General features: G+C 35.2%; 1 long non-coding RNA gene across 1 annotated transcript; it reads right to left on the minus strand.

The window, feature by feature from the left end:
- Positions 1 to 1376: 1376 nt before the first annotated feature.
- Positions 1377 to 1646, minus strand: LOC117343702. The gene is made up of 2 exons (XR_004536066.1): positions 1611 to 1646; positions 1377 to 1441 (listed from the first exon to the last, which is right to left on the minus strand). It is a non-coding gene; the product is annotated as an uncharacterized LOC117343702 (long non-coding RNA).
- Positions 1647 to 6441: the final 4795 nt, after the last annotated feature.

Below are 6441 nucleotides of genomic sequence, written 5' to 3' on the forward strand. Positions count from 1 at the left end.
CGTGCTTAATTTACTAAGATAAAGAAGGGAAAAAATCGGGACCGAACGAAATGTTCGACTCATCCGATGTATTCGATTCAACCGTGTTCGACACAAGTGAGTTTTACTGTATTTAAGTTGGTTTACTAAACGGAAACCTAAGTCTGATGTTAACTGTAAATCAAAATTTGATATTGGATCCAGAATATTCTATCAAAGTGATGAAAACACAACAACTTTCTTTTGTATTTAATATTAAGAAAAATATAAACTGTTGGAAGTTAAGTTTTTGAAATATTAAAAACACTTCGAGTACAAGATAGTTCCAATCCATTTTCAGAGACCAATATATTTTTGTTTGTTCCCAATTTCTATTTCTTATGTTGTTTTTTAAAAGTCTTTATATCAAATTAATGCTATCATACATTTTCAATGAAAAAAAATAACTTGAAGTGCCAGATCTATTCAGCTATTTTATATAAGGTTTTCGAATAAAACAATCATTAACCCTAATTAAAAATCAATTATATTAGATGCATTGTTAGTAAGCCAATTAAAAATGAACCCAAAAATAATAAGATGATCTATACAAAGATAAAACAGTAATACCTAACTTATTGTTATATATATAGTCTAAATATATATACATTTATCTATACACAATATGTTCTATTTGCGCGTTACTGTTTACAGAAAATATCCTCTGTCTACCTGTGAAGACTATTTCTAGGTATTCATGTATATACATAAAGTTAAATTGCGTCTATGTCTATCTGTAACCTGTTAAAGGGCATATAGTAGTATACAATATGGCTTTGGCATTCACATGGGTTTTATTTCCCAGTACGACGATCCTGAACAATAAAACGATAGGGGCAAGCAATGGGTTGTTGTTTCTTTCAAATGATCACAGTCTGTTTTTATTTCCATTTATTTGCTGCTGTTATCACGATTATACATCTGTATATTTGTTACGCTTTTATAATAATACTAATCGACGTTATCATGATCTGAATTTAGCGGTCATAGAGCTGCGAGTTGTAACAGGAATAGCTAACGGGACCGGATACTTCCTCCTTACTAGATAACCTGCTGGTACCACGCATTTTTGGGTTAAAAATTATAAATGCATTTTCCAAAATTCGATGTGCACCAAGTCGCAAGAATTGTTATAACTTGTCAAATGCACAAAATTCTACGTGTTATAGTTTTTCCTGGGAAAGTTGCACAAAATACTCAGTATTTGTGAGTTGTTTTTAATAGCAAACACACAGTTATAACATCAGGCTTTAACTTGATAGGAAACACTTACTGCTCATAATCGTTTGAGGTTGCGTTTTTCTGGCTTTGTTTTTCTTTTCACTATATCTCTCAAATCTTTCAACAAGTGACTTTTGTGTGACCGCTAGGGTGTACACAAACTCCACAACGCAAGAGTTTAGTTCCAGAAGTCTCTAGAAGCCTACAATTGCAATCAAATAATACAAAGTCCTTTAGACAGGATAATTGTAGGATATTAGCAGACAAAGTTACTGTTATATCAGAATTATAATGTAAACTATGTAAATTATTAAACTACTATATAATACTCCGACATATATACAAAACTATAGATTGTTAGACTGCCTTACCAAATTCCAGGGTTCCTGTTCAGCAGTGCGAGTGGTTGGGGTGTGCCTGCGCATGCGCCTAAACGATTTATCGAGATACATGCGCAGTCACGGGTGTTCGATGCTCACACATTCGATATTTCTAGGTTAGGTAGTATGTACACGAACTTAGGTAAGCGTTAATTTCCTTATTATGTGTGCGTTTTATGCATCACTAACCTCTACACAAAATATGTAACGTTAGACATGAAAAATTTTGCATCTAACGACAGCTAATTCGAATCTCCCACTAAGGTGACATCACCATGTACACTTGGAAAGGCTTGGCCCGGATAATGTACAGAGAAATACATAAGGTAATGAAGGTGTAGAGATATAACACAATAATTGGTTATGTATGCTGACGACACTGTTCTGTTCTCCGAGTCCGAGGAAGGATTACAAACTATGTTAAACAAACAAAAAATGTTGTATTTCGCAATGCTTGTAATTTGCCCAATACCAATAGATTGACCTTGTCTGTTGATGTTTTAAGATGTGTCAAGGTCGCCCAAAGTTGCGATTTTAAAAATTTACCATGGAAAATATATTACTTATATTTTCACATATCATCGCAATCAGGATAACATGAAGCTTTTTAAGAAACTGTGAGGATGCAATACGTGTATATGTCACTTGCCTTAATTCATGTTGAAAGCTTAATATCTGTGATTATACTGCCTGATAAATATTCTATGATGTTTTTGATGATGTCTTTCTTATTATGCATTTCATCTTTGTTTAAACTGTGAGGAACATTGGAGACCCTGAGGCTCTATATCTGGGATATTAACATTTTATTTTTAAGATAAAAAAAGCAGAAGCCTTCCACCGTGGGGGCGAGCTTCAATTCCAGCCGGCGAAATTTTTTATTATTACTTCTTTTTTTTTTTTTAAATATTTTTAATGAATATATTTATTATATACATATCTATATTTTAGAAGGGGTATATATATTCACCCACACATGTGTCTATAGTTGTTGTTATTGAGATTTGCTCGGAATGTAAATGGTTTTTAAACACAAACACCAGTAATGCTAAGCTCTACAGTATGCTAACGATACATTTAGTATTATCTTTTCGCAACTCATTTGCAAATATAGTGATTTGAGAGAAAAAGACTCTTTCATTATTTGTGTTTGTAGGATAAGGATATTCCACATTCTGTGACCCCTCGGGAGGAATTTCCCTATCCTACATATACACATATGAAATAGTCATAGTATTTGTTCAAATTACAACTGAATTTTCTAATTGTTATAATCAATTAGATATATTGAAACAATGGAAGGTAAATTCAATTGCACTAATGTTTTTGAAAAAATGAATATTATATTTGATGATCATGATAACATGTACTTTGTCAGTTACAACAGCTGTTCATGTAACGGTTAAAATCTCTATTATAAAGCCAGTTTTATTAGTTGTGGATATACCGAAGTAACGTGTGCTAAAGTAATGTGTACTATGTCAGTAACGATGATGATCAATAAATCTTCAACAACTTTAACTTATTATTTGTCATTACTCTTTCGGATTCCTGTTCATGCAATTTTGGACTAAATCATGTTCCTTTGATCTTTGATCTTTTATAAAGCCGGAGTTCTTTTTATACACTGATATATCACGGTCTCTCCCAGTAAAGCGTGCAGGCAAGTGATCATTTTAATGTTAGGAGAGAGTGAATGAAAATCTTGGATGGCCATTCATACATGTGTTCAACTTGAATTTTAGGTTACTTGGGGGAATGTGATTTTAACTATTGCGAGAGGTTTCCAACAAACTAAGTAACATATTTCAATCTGGTTTTTCTCATCCTCTAGGGTATCTAAGACACCTAGGATAGTTCCATTGAACATTTCGGCGGAGCAATTACCGTAAGGGTGGTTAGGAGTAGTCTGGTCTTATTAACCCCTGCTAGCTTAAAGTGTTCTGTTTTAACTTTGGACTCAATAGGAACCAAATCAACAACAGCATTTACTGGTGTCTTACGGAGAACACACAGCGCTCGCAACCTTTCCTGTCTTCTTCTGTGTCATTTCCTTACCCTGATGACTTGCATCATTCTGAGCATATAGGGATTCACTTTTAAGTGTTTTCACCCTGGAAAGAATACCGGTTCTCAAAGAGCTCTGAAACTTGATAATCCGTCTACTTATTTCTGCCAATCAATGGTACCTAGTGTTTCAGATAAAACTGCACACCCACTGGCAACACCAGGCACAGGGTCGGCCGCTTTACAATCAATGAATATGGCTACAGTAACAGCAGATTTGCAAACAGCCTTGACAACTTCTGAATTCATTTTTGAGAAAACATCTGCATTATGCAGTCAAAATGAGCGATTGAAATCGCAGTTGTTTTATATGGCAAATCTATACAAATCCTTCACCTGAGGGTGGTTCACTGTTATCAAGGATGCACATCTCAGTTCAAAATAATCATTCTGAATTGATGTCTTCATAGGTTTGATCATTTAAAGGTGTTGTTTTGTTGCTAGAAATAAAAATACTACCATGGTAAAATGCTTTCACTTTCTATTCCCGGAACTTTCTATACTGTGACGTCACAGCCATAACTGTCAAGAGTATTACAGAGGTTATTTTTATGAATTACAATAGATTTAAGTAGTTTTTATTGTAAAATGGAATCATGTCAGTTCAAAATAATCATTCTGAATTGATGTATTCATCTCAACAGTGAAATAAAGGTGTTGTTTTGTTGCTAGAAATAAAAATACTGCAATGGTGAAATGGTTTCACTTTCTATTCCCGGAACATTTTAGACTGTGACGCCACAGCCAAAACCGTCTTGAGTTGTACGGAGGTCATTTCTTTTCATGATTTTGTCATTATTTGTAATTTTTTGTCATGATTCTGTCATTATTTTTCTGAGAGGACAAACATTCTTCAATTACAGTGATCTTGGAGATTTTGTGATGAACACCAAACATTGAAACCAATACACCTGAAGTCAAAATGAGCGATTGAAATCGCATTTGTTCCAAATTCCCAGGACCAGACGTGTCCTGAACAGTTGCTAATCAGTATTGCTCTCATAGTCAACTACTATACCAAGTTTTTCTAGTACATATTTTAAAATTATGCTTTTTGTCAGTTGGCAGATTTGAAGCCAGATTATCCACAACCTTCACTGAGCTAGCAGTGTGAATAGTGTTTTTAGGCTGAATGAAAATATATTTACTTGTTAAAGTACATACCTTGGCTGGAATTTTGATGATACGAGGGCAAACTGTATACTTCCGGTCAAAATTGCGGCATTCTCGGTAACAAGATTTTGTATATCTAGGTCAAGTCCCCTCGCGATGTCAGTAATAACCATGGACTCATAAGGATCAAAGGTGATTGGCTTCCTGCTCAAGGTTCTCACAGAGTAGTATCAAATTATACAATGTACTGGGCACAGCGATTTCCCTCTCAGATAGGAACATGACGCCATCCAAGGCTAATGATTTTACAACACTTATTACATTGTAGCCCGAGTTTTCTCTGGCCCTGTCACCATGTCTGGTGTAGGGCCAGAGCGCACTACTATATGAAAACGTGGAATTATCCGACACCGTTTGGTGTCGCTAAGAATTTGATGCAAAAACAATAAAATCGGGTGTGACATAACACCTACCTTACATATATGGATAAATGAGATATTTATGTACCCCAAAACACCCATTTAGTCTCATATAGGTGTTTTATTCCGTCCGTATAGACCCTCGCTTTACGCTAGTCAAAATTTCATACTTGACTCGACGCCATATTGCTAACTATGTAGGTCGCGGTCCGCCTAATTACCCTAATCTGTGCGCGATGGAGCGAAAAGAAAAAAAAATACAACATTTATTTTTATATATTTTACCGCTTATAATTTATAAATAATGATTTTTTTAATGGAATATAACATCTTTTGGGAAATAATCAACTTAGTTTTCATAATTTAAACTTTGTAAGAAGAAAAACACAATAAATGATATGTGGTCTTTTCGGTCCATTGCGTTCCGATTTGGGTGGTTAGTCGTACTGTCACTTACAAAATGGCGGGTCAACAGTATGAAATTTTGACTAGCGTAAAGCGAGGGCCTGTACGGACGAAATAAAACACCTAGATGAGACTAAATGGGTGTTTTGGGGTACATAAATATCTCATTTATCCATATATGTAAGGTAGGTGTTATGTCACACCCGATTTTATTGTTTTTGCATCAAATTCTTAGCGACACCAAACGGTGTCGGATAATTCCACGTTTTCATATAGTAGTGCGCTCTGGCCCTACACCAGACATGGTGACAGGGCCAGAGAAAACTCGGGCTAATTACATTGGTACCTAACAGCGCTAGGCACTGCTGGCTATACTCTGTATCTGGCACATCAAAACTAGCACGAGACTAAAATGGTTGACTATGTATATTCAATGTAGCCTATATAATTCAGCAGTGAGTCATTAGCTACTTTTACCACTAACCGTAAGGAATTAAGTTCCTGTAACGGAGGGTTATCTGTTAGACTAATGTAAAATGAGACAGATATTGTGGAAATCATTGAACCAATGTCATTAGGCCATAAGACAGGCATCAGTTTTGCTACATGCAGAGACCGCTACTTTTGACCTTTGTCCGTATGACGTTTGTATCCTTTGCCACGACCTCAACGTCTATATCCTGATTTTGATCTATGATCATCTCTATTAGATCAGGCTTTACCAAGTTTGGAGATTTTTTCTCTCGTGCTTTAACTTTATGTGCATCTCATTACTAAGATAGGTATCGCACTGTTGGCCAACCTCACATATTGACAGC

The sequence above is a fragment of the Pecten maximus genome, chromosome 15 (genome assembly GCF_902652985.1).
Source record: "Pecten maximus chromosome 15, xPecMax1.1, whole genome shotgun sequence".
Lineage (NCBI taxonomy): Eukaryota > Metazoa > Mollusca > Bivalvia > Pectinida > Pectinidae > Pecten > Pecten maximus.